Source organism: Hemicordylus capensis, chromosome 2 (assembly GCF_027244095.1).
Source record: "Hemicordylus capensis ecotype Gifberg chromosome 2, rHemCap1.1.pri, whole genome shotgun sequence".
NCBI lineage: Eukaryota > Metazoa > Chordata > Lepidosauria > Squamata > Cordylidae > Hemicordylus > Hemicordylus capensis.
Genome location: NC_069658.1, coordinates 117,215,539 through 117,229,957, shown reverse-complemented (window position 1 = coordinate 117,229,957; position 14,419 = coordinate 117,215,539). Strand labels below are relative to the sequence as shown.

The window sequence follows — 14,419 nt, the reverse complement described above, 5'->3', positions numbered from 1 at the left end:
CAGCCCCTGGACTTTAGAATGTGCTCCCTGTTGAAGTAAGAGCCTCCCCATCTCTGGCAACTTTTAAAAAGGCGCTGAAGACACATTCATTCACCCAGGCTTTTAATTAAATTTATAGTTTTAAATAATTTTAATACTGGGTTTTAAACTTTTTTAACCTTTTAAATGATTTTAATTGTCAATTGATTTAATGTTTTTAAATTATTTTAATTGGAAACCGCCCAGAGATGCAAGTTTTGGGCAGTATAGAAATATTCTAAATGAATGAATGAATGAATGAATGATAAAATTCCAGACTACCTTTATAAACAGCTGTTCAATAGCTTCACGGAGAGCTGGTCTTGTGGTAGCAAGCATGACTTGTTCCCTTAGCTAAGCAGGTTCTGTCCTGCTTGTACATGAATAGGAGACTTGATGTGTGAGCACTGTAAGACATTCCCCTTAGAGGATGGAGCCACTCTGGGAAGAGCAAAAGGTTCCAAGTTCCCTCCCTCGTATGTCCAAGATAGGGCTGAGAGAGATTCCTGCCTGCAACCTTGGAGAAGCTGCTGCCAGTCTGTGTAGACAATACTGAGCTAGATGGACCACTGGTCTGACTCAGTATATGGCAGCTTCCTATGTTCCTATGACCATTATGGAAGCAGCGGGGTTAGCTGAAAAGTTCATTGAGGCCAGGTTGGGAGGACCAATGCCTGTTCAAGGTAGGGTCAGTGGCCTCTGTAGGAGTCTCTACCACTCACTGCTTCTAAGCAGGAGGAGCTTCCCCCACTTGGATGCCACCTTGCAGAAACACCTCCCCCTCACTGTTTTAGATGCAGAGGAGGGAATCTTAAAAAGGACTGTCCCCAAGCAGTGGCCCATATCTACTATGTACATAGTCTTTCAGAAGAGAGGAAAGAGAAGACTGTCCAACTCAGACAGAGTTTAATGAGGACATTATTCCACTGGGGAGGAGAGTTCCAGTAATTGTCATTGACCATTTAGGAGAGGAGAGCTGGTCTAGGAGAGGAGAGCTGGTCTTGTGGTAGCAAGCATGACTTGTCCCCATAGCTAAGCAGGGTCTGCCCTGGTTGCATATGAATGGGAGACTTGATGTGTGAGCACTGCAAGATATTCCCCTCAGGAAATGAAGCTGCTCTGGGAAGAGCAGAAGGTTTCAAGTTCCCTCCCTGGCTTCTCCAAGATAGGGCTGAGAGAGATTCCTGCCTGCAACGTTGGAGAAGCCACTGCCAGTCTGTGAAGACAATACTGAGCTAGCTAGACCAGTGGTCTGACTCAGTATATGGCAGCTTCCTATGTTCCTATGACTAGTCAGTGTGGCCTGCAGGGACTTAGGTGCTGACAACTCTGTGGTACACAAGGCTCTTCTTAAGGACCACCCCTTGGCCAATGCACTTATAATATACACTGAAAGGGCCCATGAAAAGAATGTGATGCCTTTAGTGAAGTTGCCTATCCAGAATGGGGGACTGGAGAGGTACATGGGAGTTTTCAATTTGGGATCAACACCCTGAAGCTATGTTGATTGGTGATGACTTGGCCTCGCATGTATGGGACACACTATGTCCAGGTGAGAAGGATCCTGCACAAAAGGGATTAGAGTGATGGCTACAAGCCACCCACAGTCAGCAAACAGACGCTTCTTCCCAACACCATAGGGAGAAAGCAATGAAGGTTTTGGGGACAATGAAATGGTTTAATGTAAGGAATGGCTATTGCTTCATCAACAGGAATGACACCAAGGAAGATGTGTCCGTCTACTGGACTGCTATAAAGAAAAATAACCCCAGGAGGTACCTTCGCAGTGCAGAAGTTAGAGAGACTGTGGAGCTCAACATGGTTGAAGGAGAAAAGGGAGCAGACCCTACCAATGTTATGGGTCCTGGTGGCGTTCCAGTGACAGGTGGTAAATATGCAGCAGACTGTATCCAGTACCAATGGAATCAGTGGCACAGAGGCCTTTCACACAACTACCAGCAAAACTACCAAAATAGCAAGACTGGGGAGAAGAACAAGAGCTCAGAGAGCTTGCAGGAAGGTCAGTCCCAGCAGTACCACCCTTGCCTCAGGAGGTGGTATCCCTCTCCCCCCCAATATGCGCTGGCCTTATGGCTGCCAGCCTCAGTATTCCAATGCTCCTGTGCAAGGAGAGCTAGTCGAGGGTGTCAACAACCAGGGCGTGCTGTGCCATTGACTATGCCTTGGAGAAGTTACACCATGACTTATGGGAGCAGAGCCTCAAACTATGCACAAATCATGTTGCACTCCAATGGCTGCAAGTAGCCCAACACAAAAAGTTCATGTGCTGGAAATTGATGCTTCAAGTGTTTAATTTTGAGGTTTAGTTTTTCGAGGAAAAACTAACGTTGTTGCAGATGCACGGTCCAGAAGGTGTTTTGAGGATGAGCCATAAGAGACATTTCAACTGTAGCTGGTGCTAAAAGGGACACATTTACTGCTTAACTGGTGTAGAACATTTGGAGGGTATATTTTACTGTTGTCCTAAAGTGTTGTGGTGTTGTGGAACAGTTAGTCAAGGTTGGGCTATTTAAAGTTAAAACCATAGCATAATGTGTCTGTTCTAATCCTCCCAACTTGATGCAGATTGTGAAAACCCTTCACTCCCTGAGTCTCATTTTAAGTAGAGGGGTGTTGTGATGGAAGGATTTGAGGAAGGCCTAGACCTCACTTAGAGCAACTGCTGAGAGGGTGGGCCTTTCCTAATAAGGGGGAAAGCCTGCGAAAATCAAAACAGAAGGACCAATCCAGAGGACTAGGTGGGAAGTGCCCTGAGGAAGCAGTTGGCTGATAAACTGCTGGGAAAATGGGAAGGCCACAGCCTGGTGGTTGGAGACAGCAGGAAGATCCCTGCCTGTGAGTAATAAGATAGGGACCAGTTCAGTTAGATGCCTAAGGGAAGTTATTTTCCTTTATTGTATTGCTTGAATCTTACAATCTGCTTTATGAAGAGACAATTGTTCTTATTGAAACCTCTTATTTTTCTTTTAATCTAATAATAAACCCATGTTGGTGAAGTGTGCTACTCTTCATTTTGGGTTTGCCTTAGTCACACGCCTCTAGAGGCCTAGGAATGCTCAGCCTCTTCTCAAGAGGGTTTTGCCACTTTTTACTCCCAGGAATCTTATATGGAGAGAGTGGTTTGTCTCACATTAAAATAAAGTGGGTGGTGGCAGCCTACTGTATGGATCCCCTACAGTCAACAATTCACTTCAGTGAACTCCCCCTGCCTCCTCTGGCTCTGGTAGGAGCTATGACAGCAGCCTCTTAACCAATTTCTGGGGGCTGTTATGAGCTAATAAACTGAGATTCAGTCTAGATGAGAGAAAGATGTTACTAGTCAGTAGGAAAACTGATTTGCAGGATGAGTGTTCTAGTTCTACCTGTTCTTAGTGAGGTAGTGCTTTCTGTAAGTGAACAGATTCACAGTCTGTAGATGCGCCTGAACCAGACTTTGCTCCAGGAGCATAAAGTGGCAGCAATAGCCAGGAATGCTTTTGCATGGTTTTAGCTGATGTGCCAGCCATGTCCCTTCCTGGTAAAAAAGATCTGGCCTTGGCCACATACTGCTTTGATTAATGCAATGTGCTGTGGGTGGTGCAGCCCTTGAAAAATATTCTGAATCCGCAGCTGGTGCAGAAAGCATATTCTCAGCAGCATGTTTTTACTATGTTAATTTTTGTTCAATCTCTATTGAATCAGATTTCCTTTCAGGCACAGTTCAAGATCTTGGTGTTGAACTTTTAAAACCTAAGCAACTTAGGTCTGGGGTGTCTGAAGGAGTGAGTCCGCCCAGCCACTGAAGACATCTGGAGACCCACTGATCTGGGTCCTTTTACTGATCATGATGGTGAATGAGGACAGGCCTTTTCTGGAGGCAGACCCAAATTGTGGAACTCTCTCCTTTATCACCCATCTATTACTGTTTTCAACAGAAAATCAACCTCTACTGCTGGGTCTTTGGCCTGCTATTGCTTCACTGTTTTGTGCTTTGTTTTAACTTCTGCTGTTACTTCACTGTTTTTTGTTTTGTTTTAACTTCTACTGTGATCTGTAGTTTTTGATTGGTGGGTTTGATTTTGTTAGGTGGTTTTTTATTGTTTTTTGTTTTAATTTTAATGGATTAATTGTTGCTTTGATTCTGGTTGCTATGACTTTATGTTGTACACTGCTTTCAATGCCTTTGAAAGGCAGTAGGGCAGTATAAATGTTTTAAATAAATAAGTAAGATACCAGAGTGGGCACATTCTCAGCACATTCCCACCTTAATCACACATAGTGGGGCAGTGAAGGCTGTGTTAATCTGAACTGGCCTCAAATCATTTCATTAAAACAGGTAGGGTGGAATGTTTTTAAAAAAACAAACCCCACCCTGAACACAGAAAATTAGTATTCTTCTACTTGATTTCCAATTTTGCTGTGCAGGGAATTCTTACATAGTGGGGAGCATTCAAATATGCAGCCTCTGGCTTAAAGTCCTGGAAAAGCTTTAGCACATGAAAGTGCTGTTTGTAGAAAACAGTTCTCACCTCCGATATAATAAAGGTCTTTTCTGAATAGCTGGAGATTCTTTGCACAGGATCCCTTCTTGTAATGTTCAGGATAGTTCTTCTTCATGGTCTCTGTGTATCACACATGGGTTTGTGCCTGTGCAGAGCCACCATCTGGAATCTTCTAAAGCTTTAACTTATTAGGAAAAAAGAGCGGGAAACCAGGATCCCCCTATCTGACAGTTTACTTTCCCCCCTCAGTCTTTTGTCGACTGCTGCAGATGCTACAACTTTGGCCGCCTTCTTTTTCCTAGTTCATGGTTCACATCCATCAATTTAAAGAACACCTATTTCCATATCTCTATCGTGCCTCATCATCGCAAATACCTGAGATTCTGCATGGGCCCCCGAACGTACCAATACTCTGTCGCCTGTTTGGGCGAGCCTCCACCCCATTTGTATCCATCTTATTTATTTCTCTTTGTAAACCGCCCTGAGCCATTTTTGGAAGGGCGGTATAGAAATATTATTATTATTATTATTATTATTATTATTATTATTATTATTAATCAAGTGAATGGTGGTGGCGTCACAGTCAACTCACCTTCAACTCCGAGGCGTCACAGTCTTTCCAAACATAGACAATTGGCTTCTCGTAGCCTCCACAAGGGCTCAACTTGTGAAGGATATAGAGTTATCCCCTCTTGTAATGTTCAGGATAGTTCTCTGTTCAGGAGGATGCATAGCCTTCTTCTTGATGGATGAAGAAGAAGGAAACCTCATGGGCTTCTTGTTCACAAGGCTGAAGGCAGCTTTAAAAAGGATGCATGTATTCTTGCTCTGCTTTCTTTCTCTTTCTCTGCTTCCCTTCCTGCTGGTCATGTATTCATATTAGCTGATTAGCTGCTTTTGCCCTATTTAGATAACAGAGATGTGACAAGATACCAATATATTTGCCGGGGAGCAACCTCCTGCCACATCTCAGCTGCAAGGGGATCTCACTGTCACAATGGCAAACAGGCATTTTGGTCAGCCTGTCTGTCCTTCTTGTATCTATCTCTTTCTTTTTCTTTTTGTTTGATAGCTCTCTTGAAACACAGGAGAGTGTTGAGGAGGAGAGCGTTGCTCTTGTTGCTTTTGTGATTGATTATTTAAAACTGATGCAAAGTTCCATAGGTTCAACTCCATTTAGGAAATTTGTTTCCTTTCACCAAATTCTCTGCATGATTCCTCTTATGCTCAGTTCACAGTGTACTCTCATTCATGCTGAATAAGCAATTCCAGATCCACGGCAGCAGTTTTTCTGTCACTCAGTGATTGATAGCAAGCACGACTTCCAGGCAGTGCGGACATTTCATTGACCTCTGCTAACTTTAGGTACTGGATTTGAATTCTAAGTCACGTCCTACGCCAGCAAGCACTTCAGAGTCGTGAATTATGTAATTGAGGTGGCTGCTGCCTGCATTTAAGGTACCCTAGAGTAGATTAGATTCACTGTGTGTCGGGATGTACAAACTGATCTTGCTCTTGCTCTCACTCTTCACACAGAGGAAAGACTGGTGTGTCAATATAAGCCAATGTCATCTGTGTAACTTGCTTTTATTTGCTGATGACAGGATATTGTCATCTGTGTACTGAAGGGGTGGGATGTATATTGAATATTCATCTACTGTAATTCCTTTAAGATGGTTGTGTGGACCTTTCTTCAGGGAATTTTCAAATGCAGTGAATTTCCTGCAGGATAGTGACTTCTGCAGAGAAAAAAAGGTGTATATCCTGTAGGGATATGTACAAAACGGATTTTGCATTTTGTTTTTAATTTGAAATGCAGATGGCCAGAACATTACATTTTATTTTGTTTTGTTTTGTTTTGTTTTGTTTGTTTGTTTGTTTATTTGATTTCTAGAGAAATAATAAATAAATAAGATGGAATAGATAAGATTTTGTTGGAATAGCGGCTGAAGTGGCTGTTCTGATGGAACAAAACTTGAAACATTTCAAGTGTTTCGGCTATAGGGAACAATGGGGAAACTTGAAACACCCCATTGTTCCCCACGGGTAGCTCGTAGGGACACCAAAGTGGGTTGTGTGGTAGGGCATGATGGGTGCTACCTGCCACCCAACCCACAAAAGAAATGGGCAAGCAGGCAACTGTTAACAACTTTTAAACCTTTTCCCCAAACTCCATAGGATCTTACAGGGATTTGTGGGAAAGGCTAATAATTTGTTAAAAATCACCCACTTGCCCATTTCTTTTGTGAGTTGGGCAGTTCCGGCCATGCAGAAACCCATTGGGCATGCGCGGCAGCCTCTAAAATGGCCACTGCTGCTGGAGAAAGGGCCAGAACAGCCTGAAAATGGACAGAACCTGCCCTTTTTATAACAGGAGAAGGCCAGCGGTGGGGGGGCAGAGACACCCCCCGCAGCCTCTGCCACTGACCTGGCCCCGGCGGTGAGTCTTAATTAAAAAACAAACAAACTTAGACTCCCCAAACTGGTTCAAATTGGAGCAGAGCTAGAGTATGTACGGGGGCACAAAACAGAACATGCCTGGTTTGGTTCAAGTCTGGTCCAGACTCGAAACAAACCTGGCAAACCGGTTTTGTGCACACACCTACTGAATGCTTGCACACATGCAGAAGGTTCCAGATTCCTTCCCTGGCATCTCCAGATCTAGGGCTGAGGGACTCCTGCCTGTAACCTGGAAGAAGTCTGACTCCGTGTCCTATAGACAATACTGAGACAGATGGACCACTGGTCTGACAAGAAACAAAACTTCTAGATTCTTGCCATGAGAAAAACTCTTCTTTTTAATCTTCTTCTCCAGCATATGTATATCCCATGACACTGCTTCCTGCCAGTGTCTGGATAACACCGTGACCTCAGATTGGTGTTGGGCTCTGGCTGACAGCCTGACACATGGGTCAGGACACCAGTCCAACTCATCATGGGCCATGGCAGTAGCATGCATGCATGTCTGTGTGTGTCAGCAGCATTAAGGGACAGACAGTGACACATCTGATTTTGGAGTTGGCCAGGGTGGGGCAAACTGCCTGTGGTGTTGCAATGAGTGGGGATGACCATGAGTCACTCACCCTCCATGGCCAATATGCCATGGAGGGATGTTGGCCTTCAAGAAGATCAGCTGCTACAACAAGCCAGCCTCCAAGCATAAGTGATGAGGTCACTATGTCTCCAACCATGGAGAACAGCCTTTCTGGACGCTGCTTGGTGGGCATGAAAGGACCCATGTGGCATCTGTCTCCAAGTCCAAACAGACTTGGTGATGCATTGCCCAAAACTGGATTGGCTCCATTTGCCAGCCTGCCACTGGCTTCTGCAGGTGCTACAGAACACATTGCTCAGCATTGCTGTAAGGTTCAGTGGGCTTCTCCCATCCCCCTGGCAAGGTGCCAAGGTAGCCCTCTGTGAACCACCAGGTGAAACCCTGAGGTGGAACTACCAGCTCCCTTGGCCTTGCCAGGGACACTACGCTATTGGACTGGGAAGTGATGGTTATGCTGCTAAGGGTGGACTGCACTGGCAGTAGGCACTCCAGCACCCTCCTCCTGGTTACACCCCAGCCTCTTTTCTCAGCTTGCCTAACCTCTTCAACCAGGAAAGGAGATCCCTCCACCTGGGCAGCTTGTGACAGCTTTGCCCTTCATCCTTAGATCAGACAGGCAGGACAAAACATGCTCTGCCTTTTGTCTCAGGGTGTCCTGAGTTGATCTACTACTCCAGTCCTCTGCCAACCTGCCAAGGCGATTGCTTTCTCAGTAGTCAGCATGGACTAAAGCTCACCCATCATCTTCTCAAGGACAAGAGTAGTGGACAGAGTCTGGCTCAGTGATGCTGCCTTGGCACATAAGCTGTTACTGGCAACAAAGAACGACTTGAGTGTCAAAACCAGCTCGGAGATGAGCTTCCAGTCTGTGTTGGAACCTTGGAAGGTCACACACTTCCAAGCCATTCCTCCTTGCCTGGCTGTGGATGGCCAGCTCTTGCTCTTGCAGGCACTGGAGCAAAAGATAGGTGGGGTTCTACCAGGTCAGAACATCCTGAGGGATCAGGTGTTTAGGTTGGCTGAACTCAAGCTGCATCTCCTTGAGCTTCCACCTACCCTTTTCACTCCAGTGGAAGCAAGCTGTGATCCTGCAGCAACTCTCCACAAGAGCAGCCACAGCAGCAGTAGACTGGCGCTCAGTGCCTCCAGCGGGGATGTCTGATCTGGCTGCAGCCCCAGAAAGGCCAAGTATATCCCACATGACCAAGTTTAGAGTGCGCACCACACAATGGGTAGACAGAAGCTGCTCAGCTGCCCCCACTATGTTCGGACCATTGTTGGTCACCAAGAACCCTTGGTGAAAGTTTGGCTGTCTGGACAGCTATCCCTCCACCCGGTGATCCATGGCCATTGATAGCTCATCTGCCATGTGGTTAGTGTCCAGCACCTCCAAATGCAGCAAAGCCCACTTGTGCTTCCATTCATGGGAGAGGCTGGCCACCCCACCAGCAGTAGATGTCCCCTCACTCACCTGTCTCCACCAGTGCACCATGAGGGACAGGAAAGAAGTGTGCACTCCAGTGCCACTGGTCCACAGTTCAGCAGTGAAGTGCATGCTTGTATCAGGTGCTGCTGTATGCAGCAGCCCTGACATGGCCTCCCTGCACACCTGGTCCAGGGAGGACATCACCCACTGACTGAAGATGGTGTGTGAAGGGATTTTATAGTCGAGGGCAAGCATTCTCTATCTCCTGGAATGTCTGGTTGTCTAAAGTGATCATCACAGCAGTGGCCCGAGAAATGAAGCTCTGGGTGACCAGACTGCTTGCCCACTGACTGCACCCAGCGCGCTGGAAATTTCTCCTGCTTAGGAGCAGAAGCAGGTGCCTTGCTGCTAACCAAGGGTACACCAGGCCTATTGCTCTCAGCAAGAGCAGGGCCCCCCCAGGTGATGCTGTTGCAGGTACTTCAGCATCCCTGACATCCCAAGATGCTTAAAGTCCTCATCGCTGCTGACCTGTGCTCTGCAGTGGGTGCAGACACATGGGTTGTGTCACCAAGGCAGAGCTCAAAGTGTTCCTACAGCATGCTGTCTTCAGAGCTGACCCATTTTTGGTGGTGGTGGTGGTACTGGGGCTGCTGGTTCCTTCTGGAGGCCACCACCACCATAGCCCTCAGTCCAGGACAGAGGAGGTCCAGGAAGCAGAATGACTTCCTCCTGTTCCTCATCAGTCTCAAACTGGGAAGTTGCACTGACAAGGGGGATGGGGATGATTGTGAAACTGTGTTGGATGGGCTAGCAGCTAACACAGTATCCTCCGCTGCCACAAGAAGAGCTTCTTCCCTAACAGGGAAGGACCTCCCCCCATAATTCTAGCTCAGCCACCACTGGCAGCTGCACTGCAGGACAACCTTCTGCCAAAAGGAGATAACTGTGTGAACTGCAGAAGTAGGGAAGGCTAGGGGAATAGGCCCCTCTTGTCACCCACCAAGACCACCATCACCCCTCCCTCTGACTTTTCTCTTGGCTTGGCCTTGCACCTTCCTGGACATGTTGGAATTTTTAAAATTCAATCTCTAACTCTGGGGAGGGGGGTGGGAGGCGGAGGGAAGAAGCTGCTTTAAGGCAGGTATTTGAAAAAGGGGTGTGGGGCTGGGGGTGGTCTATTTATGCTGCGTGTGCCACACACAGTGCTATACCACTGTAGTGCACTTAGAAAAATACACACACACACACACACACACACACACACACACACACACACACACACGAAGCTGGATTTATTGAGGAGTGTGGAGGGGAGGGAGCAACAATGGGGTTAGTCTAAGGGAAGGAAGAGGAGATTACGAGGGCCTCTCCTAAGTTGACCCATCTCTTCTTTCCTATAGCCCTACTTACCTAGTACCAAATCCCTTCCCCAAACTAGGCCCTATTTAAAGAACTCTAAACTGACCAGGCGGTGTGTGTGTGTGTGTGTGTGTGTGTGTGTGTGAGGGGGGGTTACCTTCCTGTGACTGGCGTCTTCTGCTGGAGTCTGACCATGTGCTGCTCTCAGAGGCACTCGGGGCAAGCAAACACTGGGCCTCAACAACTGGGGGTAGGGCATGTGGGCACCCACCCCCAAAATAAAAATAAAAAGCTGGCTGGAAAGAATAACTCACTAGGGAGAGCAAACAGATACAGACTGGGCAGCAGATGAAAGTCACAGAACACACGAGCCTACGAAGACAAAAAATGAAGTGCAACAGGCACACAGCAGCAAACAAAGGTGGAGCTTGGAGCTGCAAATGGGGGGGGGGGAGCCGATTTCGTCTTGTCAGCACATAACAACTAGGAGAAGAAGGGAAATAGGCTAGCTAACTGGGAGGACCAGTAGCTCCGCTTTAGTCCAGACAGCACATTTCCAGGAGGATTGAAAATTGTTCTGCAGGATCAAAGGGGCCAGGGCTCAAGGGCTGAGGAATAGTTTAAGCCAGAGGGTAAGAATGGTTATCCACAATCTGGCCTCAACCCTTATCATACCAGTTTCCAAGCGTAGTGTAGCATTAGAGACACAGCAAGGCACTTTTAGGGCCATTCTTAGACATTTGGATTGGACTCGTGAGGCAAAATTGGAGGGGGTTTGGACAAGTGAGGCAAAATTGGAGGGGGGTCCCAGGTGGACACCGTAGAGAAATTATGCCAGTGACTTGGCCTCAAATAATTTGAGCACTGCGGAAAGGTTGGCACTGTAAGAAAAGCGGGGTGTGGGGGGGGGGAACCAAGAGAGACAGAAAAGCCAGCAGGCATACTCTGTCTCTCTCTCCACTGGGCCAGGCAGACCAGGCCACCATCACAAGTCTTCTCTCTGCTGCTGCCTCTGATCCTTCCTCTGATGTATCCTCTTCAAGAGTCGGGCACACTATAAGGGCTATCTCTGCCTCCCAGTCCCCTTTAGGGATGTGCAAACAGGCTCAAATCTGAACCTGTTTGACATCGAACCAACTCGCTTTGAAGGTTCAGGGTCAAGCTGAGCCACCCTGGTTTGGCTTGACCCAGGACCAAATACCCCCATTAGTTTGGGGGTTCATTAAAATTTTTGTTTGGTCTTTTTTTTAAACTTACCCCCTCGGGGGCTTCTCCAAGGTGGTGGGAGAAGGGGTCCGTGGAGGTTACCTCTCCCCCCACCAGCTTCCCTAATTTTAAAAAACCACCTGGTTTGGGCATCTGTGGCCCTTTCTGGACCTATTCCCCTGCACAGCGGCCATCATGGAGGCTGCCGCACCTGCACAGTTTGACCCTGTAAGTCAATTGGAAGCCAGTGCCAGAAAACCAAACAGCAAGGGAAAAACAGGCCTCCAAAATGGCACTTGAAACACTGAAAGTTTCAATAGAAACAGACTTGTTCTGTTCTTATCTTGAAACAAGCCCTTCGTTAAGAGCTTGGAACATTTGAAAAAGCCCATTTCGAGTCGAAATGTTTTGCCATCAAAACATTCTGCACATGCCTAGTGTCCTGCAAGTAGTTTTTAATGTTGCCTCACTGAAAGCTAATGTAGCCATGTGACTGCAAGTAAGGGCCAAATATCCCTTGTAGTCGTAATTCACATATTGCATTTTGAGCTCAGGTTCATTTTGAATTGGTTTCAAGTGGCAAAATAAAAATGACAATTGTGAATCGTGCAAGCATGTGTGATTTCACTGAGCATGGAAGCAGCAGTAAGAAATGGATCAAGGTGTGGAACTGCGCCCACATACTAGAACCTGATTATTTAAATATATGTGAACCTTTTATAGTGAATAGAACCACAGATGTATGTTGTTATTTAAATGTAGGTATTTTTTGTCTCTGACTTCAAATTGCAAAGTGTGCTCTATAGAGAAGGCAGAAAGGGGACACTATAGTCCTAAAGCCCATTAATTTCTTAAAATGTTGGAATAGAGAGGCTAAAATAATATTTCTCTCTGTGTCATATCAAATAACTTACTTTTAGAACACCGGCTTGATGGCTCACTTTACCGTTTACTTTTAGATCTAAGTTGGGAGTGGACGTGTATGATGTGGCCAGTGTGTGCTGTGTTTATGGAACTACTAGTATTCAATCATGATGAAATGAATTAGAGCAATAGACCTCTTTTCAATTGGGTAAAGTTTTAGTATGGCAAAAATATACTAGCATTGATTCTCATGATTGTCAGTGCAGATGATGAAGAGTTCAGATGTGTGTGTGTGTGTGTGTATTAGAGAGAGAGAGAGAGAGTTACTATTGGACTAACGTCTATTGCTGTGTAAGTCATGCAGGGGTGTAACAAGGTTGGAGTGGGCCCAGAGCCAAGATTTTAAAATGCCCCCCACCGAAGCTCAGCTCATGAAGTAAAGAAATCTTAAATGAGGCTGAATAGTGGTAACAAAAAGCATATCTATCTATCTATCTATCTATCTATCTATCTATCTATCTATCTATCTATCTATCTATCTCCTTATGTGCCACAATAGAATATCATCCTAAATTATTTTTTAAAAGGTTTTGTAAATTGTGGACAATGCAAGTCATTTAATAGTACTAGAGAAAGACATGCTGTTCTGGTAGCTCCCAGTCTTAAGACCCACATCAATTTTGGAGGAAGAATACAACTGAAGGAAGCCCGGGTGGGTGCGCCGCTGGGGGAGTCAGTCATGTGACTTGCCTCTGCCCCCCCAGGCAGTGGGCCCCCAGACAACTGTCTCCCCTTGCCCTATTATAGTTATGCCCCTGAAGTCATGTTTTTTAGCTTTACAGAACTGCTTTGTATTAAACATTAATAGGTAATAGTAGTAGCAGTTATGGATCCAGCTATTTGGTTGGGTGTAGGTAGGTATCACATTTTGGGTTACACAGACCTCTTATTCAGATATGAAAGTATTCTAAGGACTACAGGCTATCCATGTTCTTCAGCGCATAAGCAGTACAGGGCAATCAATCTTCAAAAAATGTGCTACCTGCTACCCTTAAAAGACCTGCTGCCCAAACATGCCATGAAATATGGGGACCCATCTTGCAGCCTGCCACATTTCTGGGCGTATCAGTTTAGTGAAAAATGAAATATGGCTGCAAGCTAATAAATAGGGTGGGGTTTGATTTAGTTTTTGCATATTGCTATCTCTAAAGGGTCATGAAGAAAATCTCACAGGATTTTACAGAATGAAGAACTAGAAAAATCAACCAAGAAAACCCCACCAAAAACAATATAACTACATACTAACTCCAGTTGAACTATTATTCTTTTGTCCTGTGTGCATATTGCAGGACCAGCAAAAAAATGATGTAATGCCCAATGAAGTTATCAGAGTAGCAGGGAATTCTCCTGCTGTGGGAAGTGATCAGTGACAATATCCAGCACTACGTCCCACAGCTTACAGTACTGTTAGGCAAACTAACTTGGTGTGATATCCTCTATAAAACAGTGTCTGTTAGTGGAGTGAAACAAGCTGTGGCTTCTCTTCCAGTTGCTCTCGTCTCTCTCTTCTGAATGTGCTTGTTAGACAAAGCAAACATTTCAGAAGAGTCACAGGGATGCCAACATTTAATGAGGAAAAAAGCACTTTTTGTGTGTATCTTCCTATTTTGACAGATGTATGAACAATCAGTACGTCCAGAAATATACTGCAAGCTTATAGCAGAGCATGTCTTTTTAAGGGGTCAAAGATATGGTGTACAGAAAATACATCTCCTCTGCTTAACTCCATCCCAAATGACTGAGACCCCAATTCCCTGTACAGCCCTTTCGTATCAGTCTGGACATTTTGATGTAACCCTACCAGTGTTGCTGAAGATATCTAAGCTTAAGGATTTATTAGATGTGAATATTCTTTTTTTGTTTTTTTGTTTTTACTGGTCTGGTGCCAGTAAATAAGTCACCAAACCCCTGGCTGAGTGTCATTTG

The 14,419-nt window shown here is 45.7% G+C and overlaps 1 long non-coding RNA gene across 5 annotated transcripts in view; it reads left to right on the top strand.

Moving 5' to 3' along the window:
- Positions 1-14,419, top strand: part of LOC128348055 (uncharacterized) — a 146,910-nt gene that overhangs the window by 90,791 nt on the left and 41,700 nt on the right. For all 5 annotated transcript variants that reach the window (XR_008317897.1, XR_008317896.1, XR_008317899.1 and 2 more), the window contains one exon: positions 1,731-2,038. This is a non-coding gene — a long non-coding RNA (uncharacterized LOC128348055). The remainder of the gene's footprint in view (positions 1-1,730; positions 2,039-14,419) is intronic.